The following is a 23,773-nucleotide window of genomic DNA, read 5'->3' as shown; positions in this document are numbered from 1 at the left end:
GAAGCTAGTGCCTCCAGTTCGAACGCTCTGGGTTTTAGGGATGGCAATTCGATTGGTGTAAGCCGATCTGATGGGTCTGGCTGAGATTGGCTTGGCTATGCTTTGAACAAGGTAGAGAGGTGCCAGAGTGGTATTAATCCAGTACAGTACTAAAAATAAATTAGTATAGGACAAAACAGTATCCCACTGTGACTTTCTGAACAAAGACATTTTTTAATACAAAATCCATTTTACAAAAGGATTTTTGCCCTGCTGATGGAGGGATCCAATTCATATCTCTACATTTCATTGTCAAAATTGAAATTAAAATTTAATTGGACATTCCCGCCATAACATAAGTGTGGTGTGTAACTGATAATCGATGTGGCTTGTGGAAGAGTAAGGTTTTATGAAAGAAATATATATTGGGTAAAAAACTGGCAGTTTTTCCTTGAATATTAAGCGTCAACAGTTCCTAGTTATACCCGAAAAAATTGAGTAAATGGTAGGGACCCCCAGCCGGACTCCTATCTGACCGGACTGGCGCTCTGCGGCGGCGCCACCCCGAGCGGCACTTCTCCCCTCCCCGGCATCAAAACCTGGCTCTGCCACTGCTAACACCATCCATTACCATCTTCACAATGTGAAGATGCAGACAAAGTAAAGGCATGGCGAGGTAAAGGGGAAATACCATATAAAATCACATGTTGCAATATCTAGCACAAATTAAATCAAAAAGTTAAAAAAGAAGAACACAATCAAAATGAATAATTGCCATTCCACTTTCTGTCCACAATTATCAAACGAAATAGAAGGGTTCTGGTTTGTAGTATTTTTTGTGTCAATTCGGAGTCTTTCAGCTGACATGTTTTGACTGTAGTGGGGGCTAATTATGCCCCGAGCTTCCTCAGGTTGCAACGTATGTACTAATTGAGTACTGGGGCCAGTATTGCATACACATGACTCTATTCATGTTAGGTGTAACGGGCAGCCGTCCAGTACAACGACAGCGGTTTAATCACAGCAGTTAAGTGTTCAGAAAATGTAACTTTGGGTTTGCTCTTTCATATATGTAAATCTATTCTCCGGCATTCACATGAAACAAAGCCTTCAGAAGGCCCTTAGACGGACAATAACCATGATGAATGCTTCAAAATGCCCGAGCGCGAGAAGGATAGCCCCGCGTTTACAGATAACCCGAGGCGAGTTCTCCTTCCTGGCCAATCACGCCTGTGTGTGTTGCCAGCCTCGCCACTATAATAAAAACGCATTGATTTAAAATGTGTGTAGGTTGTGCAAGAGTGAGCGTCAATGTACGTAGGGGCACGTTTACACACGGGCACGTTTACACACACACCTAACAATGCACGGTTATTCCCGGGGACTGCAAAGTACCACAGTAAGGGCAGGCTAACATGTCTGCTGTGCAGCACTGAATACAAGCATCTTCTGACAGCTGCCAAGTTAGTGCGCACAACACAAAGCACAGGAGTCGACCACCCATTCAGCATGGCCCCCAACTTGCGAATTTCACTACGGGGGTTCTCCACTCACCACCTATACGAGAAAGAGTTTGCTTAGAAAAGCGGGAGACATCATCCCGAAGTAGTCACGTGATCAACTGGTAGTTCCGCATAGACGACTACTGTAATATTTCAGATACCGAGTAGGACAGGGACATCCCTAACAGTAAAGGAAATCAGGGTCTGGTGTGGCCATAGCAGCAAATTTTTAATTTAATCTCGGCCTGTGGAAGTGGTCAAGATCACAAAAGCTTGATAATGAATTGCCTTGTTAGACTAATTAAGGTATCGACTTGCGTTCTTTTTGTGGATCAACACTTTATTCCACCCTTGGCTAACATGGTACAAGCAAACTGATAGGGTTACTTCAAACTGCAGTCTGCACCGCCTTAGGAAGGGTTTTGGTGCTCGATTGATTTCTCTGTTTTTAATTATAATTAAACATTTCCGGGGAAAGCTAAAGGAAAAAGGGGGCTGGGGGCACGTACACATTATGGTCGGAAAAGGGAAGAGATGGAAATGTGTGCTTGCCCTGCCAAGTGCGTGTCCTGGGAATAATGCTCCCAGCAGATAAACGGTGTATTGCCACTTTTACTCCCTCAAAATAGGAAAATACTCCCAAGAAAGAAAAAACAGGGGGTAGAAATACTCCCAACAAAAAATAGGACATAGACGTGTATAACCTTGTGCCCCTGCGTTAACCCACACAGCTCCGTGGATATGTTGTGACCAATAGTGCACGCAGTGGTACTGGGTGAAACTACTATTACGCCTGATCGGATAATAATAAAATGTTATGTGCATAAATAACTAACTACATGCAAAGAAATAAAAACATTTCCGTTTCCCATTTAAAACATATTTTTACTCGCTTATAAAATACTCCCATTGTGTGGAATTGGACTTAACATTTTTACTCCCTAGAAAATAATTTTACTCCCAACTTTAAAAAGTAGGGAGTAAAATACTCCCACTTCCAAATCTTATCTGCAGCGCTGCTTGGAAGACCCTGTAAAAGTTCTGCCGGAGGCAATACTCCCTGTAAATGGCATACATGGGTACTGGTGCCTAAGGAAACAAGTCTATGGAAACTGGTTGGGGGTCAAAATGTTATTAGCGACCAAGTCGCTCGCACTCCTCCAACTGAGGATACACCTGTGGTGTTGTGTGGCTCAGTGCCCATAAGTACCGCACACCCAGCAAGTGAGAAAGAAGATTCTATAGACTGGCGCTTTACGAGAAAGGAGCGCAGGAGTTTGAAAAAAGTAAATGCACTAAAAATCAAGGAGAGGTCAGCAAACCCCAAATGGGGATGAAGTAGTGGAGAGGGGCGACGAGCAGGCACGGCAGAAAATAAAGTCAAGATAAAACATGGAAGATAGCAAACCGGCGGTCATAGAGGCTCAACAGATAGGACGGCACATTAACCAGCTCGGTGCTGAGGAATATTATGGATGGGGCTAATAAACGAGCCCCACTGGACCAGCACCAGTCAATTGGGATTGAAGCATTAAAGAAAGAGACTGTCGATCGGATTTGGAGCGAAATATGCCCACATTAAAAGTAAATGTTAAGCAGTCCAACAAAAGACAATTAAAAAGAAGCGACAATCAGTCTCTGACCGACCACGATTGGAGGTAGTTGCCTAGTTGCTGTGTGCTTAAGGACGGAATATAGAGGACAGGCCTGGGCCTATTTTCAACAGAAGTGTCGCTTTTGACAAACGACAACATCTAATAGAGAAGAGCAATGTTGGCCAAATGGACCACAGGGGTTTCTCTATAATTAAGTTGGTTAAAGATCGAGAAAGGTATTGGGGAACTCGATCATATCTGCTTCAGTTATTTTGGGCTATCTCCGCCTTACGGGTCCTCCATTCAGGGCATCTGGATTGGGTGGAACCTATGGTGTGAGAGGACGGGCAAGCGACAAGTGTACACCGTTATTCTAGTGACATACTACACTTGATTATTAGTCAGAGGTCAGCATTTCTCAAAATGGGATTTGTGCTGAGATCTGCAGTCTCCCCAGGAAATGATCCCTTGTGATGAACCTCTGCCCAATCTAAGAGTGACTAAGAGGAAGGAGGGGAGAACAATAGTTGGTATTAATGGAAGGGGCAGGACAGGGACTGCACAGGATTGGAACTGGCTTCCAGGCATCCTCCCTGTAAGGGGGAGAAAAGATGGTGAAATTGTAAGATCATGTCCTGGAACACCAGGGGCTCTGGCCACTACTGTTGTAGCTATAGTCTGCTGTCTTGCCTAATTGATGTTGACATCTTATTGACGCTGGATGAGATTGCAGCTTGGTTAGAGTCGCTGTCCTCCAGGATTCTATTACATATCAGAAGAAATTTGCTAGAACGATACGAGATGCAATGTACACGATGAAGGAAATATGTCACATGGGCACACTTGATCTCTACCCGGGTATCATCGTAAAGGAAGTAAAAAAAGATTAAGAACGCATACACGTGCTTGGTTAAAATATGGCGCAACTCTGAGGTGAATGTGCAATGGGAATCTATGGCTGCTCTATTGGTCAGTAGGGACTCAGTAAAAATCGGTGAGGTACCTTAACAGTTAGAGGGAGAAAAGCGGAGCAGGTAACGAATCACATCAGCGGGAAGGACTGGATTGGTCACTTTAAAGCTATACAGCAGAGTTTGATGATTGCACCGGACACTCAAAGACCACAGCCCAGGGAGTCCATAAAGAGAGCCATTAGTGAACTGAAAAAGTCTAGAGCACCGGGCCCGATAGGCTTTCAAGGGCGGTCCTAAAGGAAGACGAAGAATTATGGTCAGATATTTTAAATGCACTGTTCAGGAAAGTGTGCAAGGAGAGAATTATACCACAGTGGTGGAGGCAAGCAGTTATAGTGCCAGTTTAAAAAAGGGCCCAAGAACAAGTCCTGGTAATTACCCTCTCAAGCTCTTCGCTCATCAACCTCTAACTCTCTCAGGGTCAGTCACTTCTCCAAACAACGAGTTGGTGGTAGATCTCTTTCTTCAGCTGGGGCCTCCCTCTGGAACAGCCTCCCTGCCTCTCTGAAAATTGAGGAGAGACATCTTCAGTTCCGGAAGCACCTCAAGACCTTACTCTTTGCTTCTGCTTTCTCTCCTCCTCTCCCCTGCTGAACTCTGGGCTGAAACTGTACTGGTCACCTGGCTACCCTCTGTTCTTGGGCCCAGGTCCCCAACCCACCAGTTGCACACCTGCACTGCCCCCCCTGGTAACCCTTGCACTCTGGGGCTCTTTCTGTATCCCTACAGCCCCCACCAGCACTTGATGTCTGCACTTACCCTGCACCTGCCACCAGCTGTCCGCACTTCTTATTTATTGTTCTTATTATTGTTCTTATTTATTTATTGTTATCCCATGTACTTTACTTCCCCTCCCCCTTGCACTTTTGCCCTTTCCCCCCTCCCTTGCACTTGTGCGATCTCAAGGTCACCTGGCCTAGTACAATCCTTGTCTCAGTCTTCCCTCCTTTCCCCTACCTTGCCTCGTGGCGCCTTGAAACACTTGTGTATAAGCGCGTTATAAATGCCTTATCATATCATATATCATAAAGCATGGGTGGAGGAGAAAAACGATTTGAGAAAATTCCAACGGGCTTCAGATCTAGGTCAGCAACCACACATAACATTTCAGTATTAACTTTGCTGATAAATGAATGACGAAAAAGACCCATTGTTTGCAGCCTTTATTGGTTTTAAGGCAGCGTTTAACTCTGTGGACCGACGGGCACTGTGGCAGAAGTTAGTCGAGTGAGGAATCCCCGATACCTTGCTGAATGCGATAGTCCAACTGCATGAGGGGGCAAGTCTCTGCTTGAGGTCGAGTAGCAGGGGCGAGTGCCCAGCCAATATGCTAACAGTTAGAGGCATTAAGCAGGGCTGTGTGCCGGCGCCCCTGCTTTCTACCTCTACTTGATGGACTTACCTGGGAGACTGGCAGTGGTCAAGAATGTCCCCCAAGAATTACTATGGAACATGCAGTGTGGCTCTCTTATGCCGATAATAGTCGTACTAGACCACACGTACATTGGCTTACAGCGCACAAAGAACAAGCGATGGTGTTACCCCCTGCAAAAATCACCTGGAAGTAAACCTGAATAAGTCCAAACATTTGTGTTTTAGTTGGAGGAAGTGTCAACCGAAATCCTTGCACTGCATTGTGGGAATTATTGAGCAGGTGGATAGTTATTGCTACTTGGGGGTGCCTATTAACATCAAGAAGACGCACGAAAATCATAGAGAGTAAAAAACATAAAGCAATGGCGATTACAAACACAGCTCAGAAAATGGTTTGTGATACCGCTTGGTATAGCATGAAGGGACTCATGATGGTATATGAGCAGTGTTCCTGTGCTGCAGTATTATATAGTCTGGAGGGTAATCTATTTGATGCTAATCAATTTCAATGCCTAAATGTGCTGGATGAAAAGTACTGGAAAAGAAAACTCGAGCTCACAAGTTGTATACCTATGGCCGCTTTAAGGTTGTAACTAGGAATGTTGTCTCTGGCTGTTCAAGGCCTGTTGTACTTGAAAATTATGAAAGACCCCTTATGCCCATTGTTAAAACAGTTGGGCTTGATGTTAACTAATACCTTATTGGCATCAACCAGGACCTATCTGGACTATTTGGGGAAATGGGAGCCAGACTGGTCATGGACCTCGATGGCCTTAAACAAAGTTTTATTAAGAACGTGAGAGCACATGGCTGGTGTCCAAATTACAATCACTTACCAACATTAAAGTCTTACTCTGAGTTTGTGGGGCTGACGCGAGTGAGGTACCCTGTGCAGAGATACCTGGTAATATGCCCCGACAACTGGTTGAGAATGTTCTTACTACTGCCGACACTAGAACAACTCCCTACACTTGCTGTGCGTGGTCCAAGTATGGGTTTAACCATGGAGAAACAAACATGCAGGATACAAAAAAATCAATGAGATGGCAGAAACAAACGGATATATGCTCACTTTGTGTAGAGACGTAGGGGACTCTTATATTAGAAATCTCAGTCATTTAGTTAATACTGTGGAAAACATACAGAGAGCTTTTGGTTTTATTGCCTGAGCATGGAAGCATATCTGCACAATTAAAACGTTATAAAATATGGAAACATAATGAGGCCCTTATTAACATCTCGGTCATAGCTGACATGTACCAGGATCTTATCGCTGGGATGTTTTACTGACACATGGGAATCATCTTGGTTTCATTATGTAATGAATTTGGTAGTATTTGGATGTACATTATTTTTTTATGATTGGTTATATTAATCGTTGTATCAAATTGGCGATGTATGAAAATGTGCAATGATTTTTAAATGTTGTAATATAAATGTATCTATATAAAATGCTTAGGTATGTTTCCGTACTTAATTGATCCAATTTTTCAGTGTTAGGCTGCCCTCTGCTGTTGAAATGGCAAAGTACACCCACTTCAACAACAGCTATCATGTCAACAGACAGAATGAGCATGGTTCTACGCGGTCATCTACAGCTTCCACTATCACAAACATTCCGAATAATTTCAAGTTACTACTTTCCACCCCCACTTCTATTCACATAGCAAACAGTGGTTCCAGTGTCAATGAACAGTTAATTACCGGCTCAACATTTCAGTCACTAAAGATCTTAACGATGTAGGACGAATGCCTCCTTGCAAGCTAAAACTGAAAGTAGGTGCTATAATTATGCTACTACGCCATCTTATTCCATCACAGGGCCTCTGCAATGTAACCAGGTTGATAATTACACATCTACAAAGACACATCATAGAGGCCCGTGTAATCGATGTAACGTAGATACTTTTCTTCTACCGCGCACACCTCTCATTCCATCTGACACGTTAAGACTTTTCAATGACCATTAATAAGTCAGAGGGACCTACGCCCCTTCCTGGAAGCGATCAGTGGTAATTTCAATATTTAGGAATAGGGACAGAAGTGACCCTATGAATTACTGACCAATATTGACCTTTAAGATATGCTAGAACAGCGTATGTTTTGCCGGGAACAACTACTGTTGTGAAAAGTTCTTTGAACTATAGCACAATAAAAAACAACAAAACCTTATAGTGGTTACCATAGAAAAACGAATAAATGGATATAATGAGTAAAGCTGTATGCTATTAAACCACTGCTGGGATTCAAATTTTAGTAGTTAAAGAAAATGCGCTACAGTGAGGTAAAGTGATTGGCCCTGGTTCACATAATGTGTCAAGTGGAGAAACTGGGACTTCAGCTCTGGTTTCCTGGTTCCACAATTTCAAAAAGCAGGGCGATTGCTTGCCCTGTTTTATCTCCAGTTCTAGAGCCAGGTTACAACAGGCTTAGAAAGTGCTGGGAGTCATTTAGCTCCCGATTGTTACCTAGGAGAGCATGGGTAGCTGGACACCAATATCTCCAAAGAGCTACTTTTGACTCCTCGTGAGTGAGCGAGTGAGTGAGTGTATGTATGTGTAAGACATTTCACACATAATGGGTTCCAAGCAATGTACAGTTTAAGTTTGCATTTCATGTGGAAGTTAGATTTGTGGCACGCTGCTACCCTCACAGTGTTCTTCCCCCACTTCTCTGTTGCTTCCCAAAGCTAGGTCGGTACTCAATAAATATCCTAATAATAATGATAAACGTAACACTGTACACACGTTTCCTTCCCCACAAGTAGCACCTCACTACGGGGAGTAAGCCTGAAGCTCCTGAAAATGAGTGCGAGCTTCAGGCTTTAGAAGAAAAAGGCCTCCGCTTCCAGTGACCTCACCTTTTTTCCATAATGGTGGCACCGGCCCACAGGCATTTCTTGCTTGAAGGGATGCCTTGTAGGTGTGGCGCCACCATTATGGATTAAATGCATTTTTTTCAGAAGCCTGAAGCTCTCGCACATGAGCAAGAGCATCAGGCTTTTGAAAAAAAGCATTGTCCTGTAGAGGCCAGGGCTGCCAAGGGAGATTAGTGAGCCCCAGAATGAGATTTGTGAGCCTGCTGGCAAGCCCCAGCCCTCATAAAGCCCTAATCATGGGAGATTGGTTACCCTTTTTCAACTTTCTGTCTTTGTGTCCACTTTTAACAAGGGTGGCAGAGGCTATCCCATAGCATATCAGCCTTTAAGTCCTTTGTACAGTTCAGCGAAACAGTTCAAAGAAATATCACATGTAAGGCCAACCGTTTTTTTTAGAACTGGAGGGGGTTTAACAGATGTCCAATTTGAATTCCAGGAGGTTTTGGACATTGAATTTCAGTGTCTGAAGGTGTATTTGTTCATAAAGAATTGGGGCGAGAAGAGCTGGTCCACCTGGCATGTATGACCCAGTTTTCTGCATCAGACCAGTTTGACTTGTCCACATCGAGGGGGCTGGGAATTTCTAACTCACTCCTTACCTGCAGAGTGAGTTACACACGGGTACTCCTGTGATCGTAAGATAGGGCGTGATTGGCTAATTTATGGACCACGGTATTGAAAGGGGGGGGGCATTCAACTGGTGTGTATTTTGGTCCATCTCCTTTTTAATCTTTACCTGAATGGCCTCACCTTAGCATCAGAGAAAATCATCCCAGATATTTCTCACGTCGGTACAAGCCGACTGCCTTCATTTTGTATGCAGACAATGCTGTGCTAATGATGGCTCACACTTCTTTAGCATTACAGAAGTTGGTGGGGTGTTATTCTTCCTTTATGAATTAGTGTAGGTGAGGGTTAATACGATCAGTGCTCCCAATAAGATTTTGAAGTGGGAGTATTTTACTCCCTATTTTTTAAGTTGGGAGTAAAATTATTTTTTAGGGAGTAAAAACAGAGTCCAATTCCCAATGGGAGCATTTTATAAGCGAGTAGAAATATGTTATAACTGGGAAACGGAAATGTTTCTGTAATAATTATTTCTTTGCACCTGGTTATTCATACACATTAAAAGGATACATGTTTACTTCTTCCGATCAGGCGTTAATAATAGCAAATCCTACTATGTGCAATGCTAGTCCAAACATATACATGGAGCAGTGTGAGTGAAAACAGGGGTAGACGGTCATATGTATAACTTCTTCAAATTTTGTGTTGAGAATATTTCTACTCCCTATTTTTTTGGGGGGGCGAGTATTTGCCTATATTTAGGGAGTAAAAGGGGTTGATACACCCCTCATCTGTAGGGCTGAATGTGATTAAAGGAATCAGTGTACATTTACCTCCAGAGTCAATGTTAGGGGACATAATCCTATTGGAGGAAAGCCTTTACCAATATGCAGAACATATGGCTAACAGAATAATTTATTCAGGAAAATGTTGCATGTTTCGCAACCAACTTAATTTTACAAACCCTATATGGAACAGAATGAGGCACGTTTGGCTGATAATTTTTTGATAAAACCTTTAGAAAATGTGGTTTACGGGGGTGTGGCCTGGAGTGCCGACGATGCGGCTGCTATCCTGATGGCTTCCGTGGCATGCCCGCTGTGGCTCGCATTTTAGGGTGATTCTGGCGAGCTATTTTATAAATAGACCATTGGTGACAGTGGCCGAAGACATTAGGCTCCTGCCGGCGCACTACTAGAAACTTGAGGCCCGGGAGAGGTGGAGTTCAAGCCCGATTTACTCTGTGGCCCCTCCGCTGCATAATCCAAAATGGCGGGCAGCACCGCGAAGCTCGAGGGATCCTATGAGAGGGAGAGAGAGGAGCCCGCGGCTCCGGCAAGCCCCACTGGAATACTGCATCAGCGAGGTGCTCCCCCCCAGGCGCTACTAACATCATTGGTGCCCTGGTGAACCTGCGCTACTGAATGCCTGAAGAGAGTTGTTGCAGAGTCTCTCTGCAGCATCCTCCCGCCCCTGCCTCCATCTGTGATCCGAATCAGAGGCTAGCGATTTCGGGCCAGCAGCTCTGTAAGAGCTCTCGGTGGCACGCTGAGGTAAGAGGACTCACATAGTGGGAGCCCGGGGGACGGACCCAGACCCAGTGGACCCCCGGCCTCACCAGTCTGCGGTGGATGCTCCCCTCCCGAGGGCTGCACCATATGCCTCGCTCCCATCTCTGGGACTTCCTGGCCACCGCAAGACGCTGCAAGCGAGGTAACCCTCCCTGCACACGCACTCCCAGCCCGAGACACGGGGGAGACCCACGCGAGGCCTTTCTCTGCCCCAGCGAAGGGGTCCTGGTGGAGAATGCCTTGGGGGTGATAGAGGGGAAACCTCCCCCCTACGCCAACTTCCACTTGCACCCACTGGTGGTGGGGCCTGCTCCACTCAGGAGGACCCAGAGGTCTCGGCATGGCACGGAAGATCCACAGCGCGTGCCGTGGAGGCTGACAGACTCTCACTGCCGCCGAGACCCCCCCACTGGGCTAAGTAAAAGCAACTCGCACAAGCTCAGGACCCAGACCCTCCTCTGCTTCGCCTGGGGGTGGTGGCTCTGTCCCCCCCCAGCCCTCCTCGATCATCTCCTGGGGCGCCCCAGCCCACTTGCCATTCTTGAAGAGGGACTGTGACCATGAGAACTCTCCCCACATCTGCCCCTTATAGCATCCCACGTGCGGATCAAGTGATACGAATGGAACCCGCTTGAGTTCTGCCTCAAGGACACTATTAACCCAACGCAACGGAGTGCCCGACCCTACAACCACCAAGTGAGTCCTCACTCCCACCGGAACCCCTGATCGAGTGAAGTAAGGTCAACACACACAGACGGTTCCGGAGGGAGCCATTAATTCTCCTTTTTGCATAGCCTGCACAGCAACTTTTTCTCCCCCTCTCTCTGAATCATCTCCTGGGGTGCCCCTGCCCACACGACAACTCCCCCCGCCTTCTCTGCCTACCTAATAGAGGCCCCCTACCGCCACCCACAATCTGAGATACCGAACAACTTTTCTCCAGCAGCCTTACCACCTGCATCAGCGAATCATCATTGCCCTGAGAACAGCCACCCTTAATTAATACTGGGACAACAACCTGATCGCCATATACACCATGGCTAAACAAGCAAAATCCAGTAAGAACCCCGACCCCCCAATCTCCACTCCGCAGAAAGCCCCGGAAGACAAAGAGACCCTTGCAACCAAAGGCGATATCCTAGCATTCATGGCCGACATTAAATCTGAATTAAGGTCTTGCATGACCGAACTTACCACAAAAATGGAACGTACTGACCAAAGGGTGACGGAGACTGAACAGAGATTGGGGGGAGGTCGAAGATCGTGCTCAAGACCACGCAGCCGCCTTGGACAAAATTCAACGCTCGATCAGGACCCTGCAGGATAAATGTGAAATTCTGGAATTCAAGCAGGAAGACCTTGAGAACAGAGCGCGATGCAACAACCTCCAAATTCGAGGTATTCCAACCTCGGTCCCAGACAAAAACCTGGCGGAATACGTGGGTGACCCCTTTCAGTCATTGCTCCCACATTTAGACAAATCTCAGCTCTTCCTGGATCGCGCCCACATGTTACGCCCGCGTCGTGGGGTAGAAACAGACTCCCCCCCCAGACGTCATTACCACGGTCCACTTCTTCACCACAAAAGAAGCTATTTCATCGATTACCCGCACTAAGGACAAATCAACCTTCCAGGGCTCTCCCCTTCAGATCTACCAAGATTTATCTCTCCTCACTCTCCAAAAGAGGAGATCCCTCCGGACACTCGCTCTTTTCCTCCAAGACCAACAGATTTGATATAGATGGCTTTTCCCCGATGGCCCTACAGTTCACCTTCAAGGGCGCTCTAAGGAAAATTAGTCACCTTGAAGATGCAGAGAAAATTATGCATGCAACATCGCCTGAGAACCCCTCACCCTCGGAAAATGCAACTGATAAAGAGCACACGTCGCCACCAATAATCTATAAAGTTTGCTTTTCGTCTTAGCCACGTTGGCTGAAAATACTCGTTTGGCCCTGTTGGCCAGGGGCGGTGCCAGGTCTACAATTCTGCCCCCCCTTACTTACATTTTGGCCCTCCCGTTGGAGGCCCATCGAAAACCTCAGGTGCAGGGCGGCAAGCGGTTACAGACTCTTCAAAATGTTGACTGACCCACACCCAACTCACCCCCCCATGACCCCCATCCACAGCCAGCGGAGGCCTCGTCCTCCATCCAGGAACATCGTACTCTTAGATTTGTTTCCCTGAATGTCAAAGGATTAAACTCCCCGGCTAAACGCAAATCAATTTTGCAAAAACTCCAGGATGAAAATGCAGCAGTTGCCATGCTTCAGGGAACGCACCTTTTACCAGAAGACTTTGGACGGCTAAGCTCGCAGCATTTTCCGAAACAATTCCTCACCTCTGGAGGCACTAAAAAAAGGGGGCACAGCAATTCTCTTCAGGAAGGGATAAAATCCCCAGATTCCGGACACAAAACTTTGCCCGGACGGCCGATTTACGGCAGTGAAATGCCTATTGTGGGGACAGCTATATTCCTTTGTTGCGGAGTACGCCCCAAACACGGGTCAAACCACCTTCTATGAGGAGTTGAGCTCCACTCTTTCTTCTTTTCTAGAAGGCCAGATAGTAATTGGAGGCGACTTCAACGGGGTCCCTGATCCCGCAAAAGTCAAATCACACCCACCTTCCTCTGGCGACTTTACCCTGGCACTGGCACTACCGCATCTATTTAGCTCCCTCGAAGTGGTGGACTCATGGCGGCTTCTCCACCCCTCAGAGAGAGCCTTCTATTCCTACGTCCACAGAACTTTCTCCAGAATAGACCTACTCCTGACATCCCCGCAAATGCTTGCTTAAGCCAATGATGTAACCAAAGGCGCAAGGATACTATCCGACCATGCCCCGGTGACCCTGGAGATACGAGTACATGAGCCCTCACCTGCCGCTCAATGCAGATGGACGCTGTACCACCCAATACTTAACGAGATGCCGCTAAGAGACTAAATAGCGAAATCCATCAATAACTTCTTTAAAGAAAACCCTAGCGAGGATACCTCCCTAGCTAACACCTGGGACACTATGAAAGTGGTAAAACGTGGGGAGCTGATAGCCCAGGGAGTAGCCTTCCACAAAAACAGGCGACAAACTTGCCTGATCCTCGGGGATGAACTCCAGAAGACAGAGAAGGTGCATAAAGAGAAAGGTTGGTCCCCAAAGATGCAACAAGCTATTCGTACTGCGCAGAAAAAGATCGAGGCCCACTATACTGAAAATATGGCGCACCTATTAACGAAAGACAAACAGTTCTACTGCGTAAACAGCAATAAAGCGAACAAACTACTGGTGGCTAAACTTGCCAAGGCCAAACGATGCAACACTATAGCTGGACTACGGGACCCACAAGGCAAAATACACTACGCCGAACACGGAAAACAACGGCTGGCAGCAGACCACCTGATAAAGGTGATGACTTCGCCAGCACTGAATCTGCAGGAGCAAATAGAATATCTACAGATGGCAGCTCTTCCACAACTCCGAGACTCAGCCCGGGACACCCTGGATGCCCCGAACTCAGGTGAGGAAGTAGAAGAAGCCATAAAATCCCTTAAATTTGGAGCCCCGGGCCCCAACGGATACACCAACAGATTCTATAAGGTCTTTAAGCCCTAGCTCCTCGCTCCACTAGCACAGTTGTTTAACTACTTGTTAATGACTCCAATCAAGCATTCCCACTAAGTCAGTGCCTTGTCTGGGATGGCTCAAGGGAAGCCCTTATTTATATATTTTTATGACAAGTTATAATCTGGATGATGAACCCTTGTATAACGCCCCTCTCTTAGAATCCCCCTGACCCCACTGAGCCAAGAAGTAGGTTTGTTTTGCAAATTAAGGTTGATTTGAAAAATTAAACAATAGATATAGATCACACTTTTATAAATAAATTGATAATTGATAGCACACGTGTGAATATGAGCACTAATCAGCAATAGGTAATCCTACAGTAGCACAGTTCTTGGTTACTTATGAATAAGAACAGAGGACTAAGATATCAGAGAATGCTTTATATGGTTCAAGGAAATGCAAGGTGGGACAGAATGCAACACAGAAATAATTTGATATGATTTCAACAAGAGTTACTGTGACCACTTTTCCTTTTGACAATTCACTCCCCCCTTTATGTAATATAAGGAAATGGAAGGAGAGCACACAGTCTTCAAGAATACCAACAAAAATGCAATACAAAGTTCCAATTCCCCCCCAGCAAGCTTAGAGAAACAGGGATGATTTTAAACACAGGCAAAAGTACTTTAAAGGTGGTTTGCAAAGAAGGGAAAGATATGCTAAAAATGATTTTTAATTCCCTATAAGAGATTCAGTGTGGGTGATAGCCACTTTAAATCAGTTCAGGCCAGCCCTATCAATGATTCAGGGATGGTTATCAGGTTGAAAACGGAATTCCGTAATGGAAGCAAAAGACAAATATTTTTATACGTGGCTGAAATGAAGCTAAATGTCAAATCGCAGCAATTTAGTCGCGTGCGTCGAGCGCGATTACGGAAAAAGTATAATGAATAGAAAGTCTCTGGGTTTGTTGGAAAGCCTAGAATCTTAGCTTTAAAATGAAAGTTAAATATCGCTTCTAGCACAAACGATTCAAGAGATACAGACGATTTTGTGAAGGTAGATTTTCAGAAATGAAATAATGATTCAAATGGCAAAATTACACTTTTACAGGTTTAAAATCGGAGAAGGGACACATGATTCTATGATGCAGTTTTGGACAGGTTCAAATGTTTTGAATCAGATTATTTAAGCTAAGAGATGGGTTCTGCACAGTTCTAGCTGGGTACTCACTCCTAATTTTGGAAGGAATGGGCCTTGTCACGGATCTGGTCAACAGGTTGGACTGGACTTCTGGGCGGTTTCTGGTACTGGTTCTCTGGTTCTCGTCTGGTCTGGTCAGGATCTCTGGTTCTGCTCACAGCAATCTGGTCTGGGTCCGGTCTGCGGTTCTGGATACAGCTCTGCTTTCTGGGTGTTTCTGGCACAGGGTTCTAGGCCAGAATCCGACAGCTCAGCCCGGCTGTTTGAATAATTTGCAAATGATTTTGAGGCCTGCTGAAAAAGAATTCAGCTTGTGGATTCAGGCCTCTCTGCTACAAGTTCTGGAGTCTGGATTCAAAGTTCTGGTCTCTGGAGATTGATGGATTTGAAGTCTGGAGTCTCCCGGCAAAGCGTCCCGCAAGAAAGTGGAAAGTGAATGTCCCTGTCTGGCTTCCAGTGGCTCTTTTTATGTCTTTCGAAAATGGGTGTGGATGCCAACTTTCTTTGCCCAACCCACTCACGATTTGATAGGTCAAGGATTTCTCTTTGACCTGATTTGAGAAGGGAGTAGTGAGTCATCTTTATGGCATACAGAAAGAACACTCCCCTTTGCTTTTACCTTAGAAAATCATTTTCATAACTAAACACATTTCCCAGATACACAAGTGGTTGACATTACATATACACATCATATATCACATAAGGTAGTTTCTGTTCCAACTCTGATGTTTCTAAGTGCTTGGATTAAGAAATGACAACATTTTGCGTTTTTTGGTTGGTTTACCAATATTGGATTTTTACCAAAAATGACACAGATGTACCCCTTCTTTCTACACATATTCCAGTAAATGTTCATTTTTCTAGCGTGAACCCCGTGTCTGCCACGTGAATAAATTGCGGGGTTCGGTCCCAGAACATCGTACGGAATTGAGTTTAGACTCAAATTGTAGGTACATTGTCATGATCTCTGCTTCCAAAAGGTCAGGGTTTTCCCAACTCCCTTGGAAGCAGATCCATAACCCAGGTTCCGAGTGCCAACCAGTCCCAATTGGGACCTTTTGGACCCAGTCCTGGCGCCAGTGGCACCAGGCTCATAAATATGCCCAGTCCCAGCGCTGGAAGCGCCGGGCTCATAATGCTTGGGTGGACTTACCTGCAGCAGACCATGCTGCTTACTTGCCTGCCAGTTGAGCCTCTGATCCTCTTCTGTTTGGGACTACTTTTCCTGTTGGGTGGGGCAGGAGCCACTCCCTAGATTCAGAACACTGGAACTCTTCTGGAAAGCAGGAACTCTTTTCTTACCTAGGCGTGGCTGTGGAAGGAGACACCTAAGCACTACAGGAGGCTATTTAAACCACACCCGATGGATGAATCTTGCTTTGCGTTATTCTGCATCCTCTGCAGCAGAACGCTCATCGAGTCTTCTGCATCTGATCCTGGGCCTAAGGAAAAAGGCTTACCATCCTGAATCCAGTCTTCAGCAACACCTATAAAGACAAGAAAGAACAGGTTAGCATTACGGTCTTCAGTGACAGCTCTTCACTTACCTGGTCCATCGGCTGTCACCAACGCCTCGCGCTGCATTCTGGCATCTGAAAGACAAAGGCTTACCTACTCTTCGTGCGCTCCGGAGGTCTTCACACTGCATTCCGGCATCTGAAAGACAAAAGTTTACCAACTCTTCGCACGCTCCGGAGGCCTTCGGCGCTGCATCCCGCATCTGAAAGACAAAACAAGGTGCGTTTAAAGACATTGGGGAACTTTAATACTCACGTGCCATTACTCCTTTCCACATCTAACCCAGTGGGTATTCCGGCACCCTGCAGCCGCTCCAAACTTGTACCTGCAAAATAAAAAGACAGTTAGAGCGCATCGTGAAGCAGGCAACAAGCGCTTACTTACGTGCTTCCAGGCGCTTCTATTCATCACACGGGCTCCATCTTCAACTCACTTCAGCCCGTCATCCGCCATCGCCGGAACCCTGCAAAACAAGAAACATCATTACTAAAGACTTTAAAGACATTAGAATTACTCAAAACTTACCGTTCGTGCAGTAAACGACGGACAGCAGTCCTCTGAAGTCAAGAGGCCTGCTCCCCTTATCCAGTGAAGAAACTGGTTACAGCACCCTGCCCCGAGGCAGATGGAGAGCACGGCGTTCACTTACCTAAGGTGAGAGCGTTAACCTTTGGGGTTCGACAGGAGAAGAGAAAGGGAAGAAGAGAGAGACATTCAATAACCCAGTTCCTTAATCCCATATTTTCTATCTGCAGACATCTTACCCTTCGAGTTAGACATACAGTGCACAGAGGTCCAGCCCAAAGAGCCAGCCGTGTGTTACACATCACCTTTGAAGATACGGTATACGCCCAGTCAAGACCGGCGCCTCTACGGGAATCAGGTGAGCGTTACATACATATTCCATTTTAAGGATCTCCAAATTGTACATTCCTGTCATCTGGTTACAATTAGTTATCAGTGTTTTTATAAAACATATATTTGCCTTCAATTCAATTCACAAAAAGTGTTTGGCCCGCCCCTAGGAACTGGGTGAGTCAGGGATCACATGTCTCTTCTTCCAGGCAGAGCTCTGTTTACAGTCCACAGCCAAATCATTGAATATCCCATTCAATTGAAAGACTATTGTGTTGGGTCCTGCAGGCTGGAGGAGAAACCCCTCCCTCTCAATTAACAGGGCCATGGGATATCCTGCCTCCTGGTGTGGGTCTCTGGGGTGTTAAGAGTTCTCAGGAAAGGCATGTCTTTTGAACTTTTAATTACATAAGACCCCCTTCTGTTTACTGCACAGTTCTGCAAGACAGCTCTCCTGTCAGGATGTATAGAGCGCCAGCGCCGGTCAGTGTCCAAGGCCGGTACGGCACCTATTTTTGAAAGCTGTCTTGCATTAATACATTTCAAAAGGAAAGTATTTTACTTGATAGTATATGATCCTTGCTTGACATGGCATTGATGTGGATCTGTAGTAGAGTAAAGTAAAACACTCAACCATAGTTGGATTTTTGTTTGGTGGTTCCGGGCCCATGATCTTAGCAATTTTTGACATTAATAAAAACGGGTTTTGAACAGAACCATCTTTCTTTGCACTGGTGGGTGGCAGGTCAGGGGACCATTTTTCTGTGCGCAAAAGTGCACGGTTCTCCAGGATTCTGGCGCAAATGTGGGCTTTTCCGCCCTCTTGGATTTCCTAAGCCCACAGCACCAAATGTTGGAGCATAATAGTCCAAACGTGGGTCAGGACACCCAACATACTTTAGGGACACTGGGACAATAACCCCCTCCATGCAAGAATCAATTACCCTTCTTATACCCAAACCCGGAGGGGAGCCGAGGAACCCTGCTTCCTATAGACCAATCGCCCTGTTGAATATTGACACCAACATATATTCCAAGATCCTGGCGACACGCCTATCCCACATTCTGCCTGGGATAATCCATCCTGATCAAGCAGGGTTTATCAAGAATAGATCGACAGGTGACAATATTCGTAGAGCTGGCTTCCCAGGATGCCCAGGGACTAGTGCTCATGGCCCTCGATGCGACCAAAGCGTTTGACAAGGTGGACTGGACCTTTATCAGTCTCACTCTGGAGGCCTTTGGATTTGGCCCAGAGTTCCGGACCATGATCCTGGCTAACTACAAATCGCCCAAGACCCTCATTAGGATCAATGCACTCTCGCTACTCCAATACCCCTAACTTGTGGAACCAGACAAGCCAGCCCGCTGTCCCCACTGCTATTTGCAATAATCATGGAACCCTTTGCCCAAAGAATTAGGCTGAATAACCTGATCAAGGGCCCCCGCGTTGGCCCATCACAGCATAAACTCGCGTCATATGCAGACGACATCCTTCTCACCATTTCAGAACCCTGCGCCTCACCGACGCATGCTTTAGCGGAAATATACAACTATGGAAAGGTTACTGGCTTCTCCATCAATTTCGACAAGTCAGCGGCCCTAGCATGGGTATCGCCCCAAGGGAACAAAAAGCCTTGATCCCAATGTGCCCTATTCAATGGAAGACGAGAGCCATCCCTTACCTGGGGGTTCAGGTTCCGGCCGATCCAAGGAACATGTACCGCGTGAATTTCCCCCCACTCTTCAAAGAACTGGAAATCGACATGAAGCGCTGGGCGTCCCAAGAGATATCATTAATGGGCCGGATTACCGCCTGCAAGATGAACTTGCTCCCCAGATTTATACCAGATGGCAGCACAATTGGTGTGTGTCCAGGCGTGGCAGATACTCTCTGATCACCCCAGGTGGGTGGAGCTGGAACAGGGGCGCCTTCTCCTTCCTCTACGCTTCCTCCCACCCATTTCGCCCCTGATGCAGCGGCAATGGCAGGGACTACTGTCATCCACCAAACACACTGTAAACACTTGGGACAGAGCCCTGAAACTGAAGGGGGTCCCAAGAGGACTTAACCCTTCATCTAAGTTGTTCTTGAACCCAGCATTCGCACCAGGGGCTAACCCCCAAAACTTGAAAACCTGGATCGCAGGGGGCCTGGAGACCTTGGGGCAGCTCTTTGAAGGAACTCCCTCGCACCTTCGAACAATGCAAGGAAACATTCCGACTTCAGGAGAAGGATAGATTCACCTTTATACAGCTGCACCACTGGTGCTCCCACCCTCAAACCCGCCAAGCAGGAACTCGCCCCCCTATGGCCCTAGAGTTGACCCTAAAAGAGATCCCAACCCGAGGTAAGATCTCTACCCTGTATAAGCGCCTCCAGAAGGATCTCCTTACTCTAAAAACCAACTCCATGGCACAATGGGAGGCAGACCTCGGTCACCCAATGGAGGACCAAGCATGGGTAGACATTTGGACCCGCGCCCACTCATCATCCGCCTGCATCACCAACAGAGAATGTGCCTACAAAATATTGCTACGCTGGTACTATCCACCCCTGAGGCTCCACCATGTGAATTACACTTTTGACCCGGCCTGCTGGAGGCAATGTGGTCAGGTAGGAACCTTCTTTCACATGTGGTGGACCTGCCCAAAGGTCCAAAGCTTTTGGAAGCAATGCTTAGCTAATATTGAGGAGATCACCCAGACAACGCTTCCTCTAGAACCCGAACCCATTCTCCTGGGCTCCCCCTGTCCAAGGGATCTACCCAAGGTCCGGAGCCAAAGCTAAGTTACTGACTCAATGCTTGCTGGCAGGGAGAATAGTGGTCGCCCGCTCATGGAAATCTGTGGATGGTCCCCTCCTGCCCTTGTGGCAGGTGAAAATATGGGATGTATTGGTTGCAGAAAAAGTCACGGAGGCCAAGGCAGGCCACCTCCACCGTTTTCTAAACATTTGGGGCCCAATTCTTGACTATGACCGAGAAATTCCTGGCCCTGACCTATAAACCTCAATTGGCCCGGAGGGTCTTGGGCGATGGGGGCGTTCCCTAGGAACAGGGACAATGAACCTGGGCATCCCACGACCAACCACGCTCGATAACCATAGGGGGGGGGGGAGACTGGGATGGGACATGATCTTAACCTGATGTATAATATGCTTCAATGTAAACTTGTGTTGCTGCCACCCTGCCTAGTTTAAAAATAAACATATTTTAAAAATTTTAAACAAAAAAAAGAAATGTGGCTTAAGGTCTAGTCCACCAAACAAGCAACACTTTTGTCAATTGGCAAAGATAGGCTGGCAACATTGGCACAAGAAGCGTTCTATTAAATTGTGGAGACGGTGTGTCCCAATGAAAGAGCAACCGCAGAGAAAAGCAAAGTCATGAGGAGGTCATATCGACCTTTACTTCTCCTGAATGCTTTAGCTCAACTCTTGCTCTGGGTGACAAATTATAAGCATAGGGTAGGGTTGTCTAGACTGCGTCTTGGCAGATTGCTGCTAAAGGTGTCCACAAGTGGTTGGGTGCACAAGGGCTCCGATGAGAAAACGTGCCCCTGTGAATTAGGTGACAATAATCGTTGATTGTATGTCCTCTCTATAGTTCAATAAGAAATCGAGAAATGAACCTGCTACAGAGGGACAGCGGTGTTGCAGAGTGGAGTGTAGACCTGCATTGGTATTTGTAATGTTACCGAACGTTGCTGTGTGTATTGCAATAGGCAATTATCTTTTAACTGCTGTTAACACAAAAAGGTTATTGGGGGAACATTTTCTAATGTCTGAACTCATATTTTATGGGTTTAGTTTGTTTTCTATTCTCTTATTAATTTCATGTACTTTGGTGTGCTATTTCCAAAATAAAGAATTTGACTGACTTACAATTACAACGCACCAACTCACATGAAAAATCAACAGGACAATAAATCAAGCATCTTAATGTAAATCGGTGCCATTAAAAAAAAAAAAAACATTCGACTGCCTTCCAATTGCAAAGCATAAACTCACATGATAAATCAACAGGACAATATCAAGCCTCTTAATGTAAATCGGTGCTATTAAGAATTTGTCTGGCTTCCAAATGCAAAGCACCAACTCACATGATAAACCAACATGACAATAAATCAAGCATCTTAATGTAAATCGGTTTGCAAACCCGAGCATGATTGATCCCTTCAGAAAATAAATTGTGCTGCTTCGAATCCCAATGGATTCAAGGGATTCAAACTGGTTCCGTGGCATGCAGGTCACCGAAAGATCTCAGCAATGACCACTCTACCTGCAGAGATATGCCATTTCAGTATGTAGTTTTGTCACTCAAGACTCACTTCACAGTGGACCTGACGATGGTCACTATCACTGTATGCAAGCAGTGAAGTTCCTGCACATACATGAAAAGTGAATGGTGTTTAGACCCCAGCAACATCACAGCTGTGCAGTCTCACACAGTGTAGGCAGCCAGAAGCAAAAATGCATACCGGAGCAGAGCAAGACATCTACTTCCCTCATAGCGGTGTGACCCATGGGCCGTAGTCAGACACAGGCTACTACAGCAATGGGTGTGTAAGCCGTCTCTTTCTTTGCCTCTCCTGAACTCTGAGGCACGTGTGGAGGGGAATACGTATGGCATTCCATTTCTAAATAAATAAAATAGTGCGGGGGCTGGTGGTGATAATCTATTCTGGCCAATGGGTATGAAGCGGGGTTGGATAGTGTACCTACCCGCAGCTTGCCGTTTTCTGTATAAAGTTTCTAACACATTAAGAACAGGCAATTGGGTCAAAAGCTTCAGGTGAGGGAACATGTGAAGTCACGAGCAATAGAGAGGATTGCCAGATGTGTTAGGGGGGAATACCAGATGTGTCAGTGAGACCAACTCTAAGGACCGGCTCATGGCAGAAAGCAGCAAGTGGAGAGACCACGTTGTAGTCAGTGCAGGATGGCAATGGGCACCGCAACAGCTATGGGTCATCGAAGGGTGGTGAGCCGGGATCAACGCAGTGGTAGGTAACTATTTTTGAGATGGTCAGAGGTATGGAGAAGGGGGGGGGGGTCAGTGTGGGGTCACGGTAATGGTTCACAGACGGAGTAGGACAGGTCCCGATGGAACGCATGTTTAGTGGTCAGAGTGGTGAATGCTCAGTGAAGGGTCAAGGTGGATGGATGGCCCGGGGCCACACAGAAGTGGTAGATGGGTGTAGAGAAGTAGTCAGGGTCCCTGGCAGGAACAGATAAGTTGGACGGCGGTAGATCAGTGTGTGGCAGTAGAGTTATCACAAGTAACGTACGATGTTCAATCCCTCACAGTAGTGGTATGCCAATATAATATCGTACCGATGGGTAGGGCTGCGGGGGGTGATGGGGGGGGGGGGGTCAGGCGGCCGGGGTGGGTTGGCGGTGAAAGGTGCGTGATTAGGGTCACAGCAGGGCTAGGGGTGAGACGGGGCACACTAGTGATAGCAGCCAGTCTCCAGATCAGACGACGTGCTTACTTGTTGGAGGAAGTTGTCTGTCAGGCAGAGGGGTGCAGGGGGGGGGGGCTTGACCCACAAAGGCGATCAACACCAGGAAGCACGGGGTGCGCAGGGTTCCAGGGTGCAGTCCGAGGGCTTCCCGGGCTTAGACACACACAGCTCAGCAACTGTTTCCCGTCCGGGGAAGGGAGGCGGCGCCGGAGTCCGTCACCACTCCCCGCCCCTCAGTGTCACAGAGAAACGAGCCCGCCTCTCCTGCCACCCTTCCTCCGCCGCCCCTCAGAGGGGAGGGGAGGGGAGGCCCGGTCGGCTCCTATAAACGGATGCATGTGACAGTTTGCGCCCATTGTAGGCGCTCCTCTGGGACTAGACTCTCCTATCAAGGGGCATCTACTGTTTTCCTCACATTTACCACTTGGGATACCACCCGTCACTCCACACGTCTGGAATAGACGAAACTCTCCCTCCACCAACACCTGCTTATAAGCAATTGATACATTTCTTTAGAGCAAATCAAATGAATAGGTGCTCCTAGTCCTACAGTAAAATTGCAGCGCGTGTGAGGACTGAGGAGCACAACACGTATCGCGTCATAACGTGATACAAGTAACTGCCCTCGCTGTGCTAGTAGAAACATTTGTCGCACGTGGCCCTACATGGTTACATGTTACGTTACTAGGCCTGGGGGCAAAAGATGTGTTGGGTCCCCTTACT

The 23,773-nt window shown here is 46.7% G+C and overlaps 1 long non-coding RNA gene across 1 annotated transcript in view; it reads right to left on the bottom strand.

Moving 5' to 3' along the window:
- Nucleotides 1-23,212, bottom strand: part of LOC138510046 (uncharacterized) — a 396,450-nt gene extending 373,238 nt beyond the window's left edge. Inside the window, exon 1 of the long non-coding RNA XR_011280305.1 lies at nt 23,078-23,212. This is a non-coding gene — a long non-coding RNA (uncharacterized lncRNA). The remainder of the gene's footprint in view (nt 1-23,077) is intronic.
- Between the last annotated feature and the right edge of the window lie 561 nt (nt 23,213-23,773).

This window comes from Ambystoma mexicanum, chromosome 6p, assembly GCF_040938575.1.
Source record: "Ambystoma mexicanum isolate Mex_15411 chromosome 6p, UKY_AmexF1_1, whole genome shotgun sequence".
In the NCBI taxonomy this organism is placed as follows: Eukaryota; Metazoa; Chordata; class Amphibia; order Caudata; family Ambystomatidae; genus Ambystoma; species Ambystoma mexicanum.
Note: the sequence above shows the minus strand (reverse complement) of the source record. Positions and strands in the feature narration are given on the sequence as shown.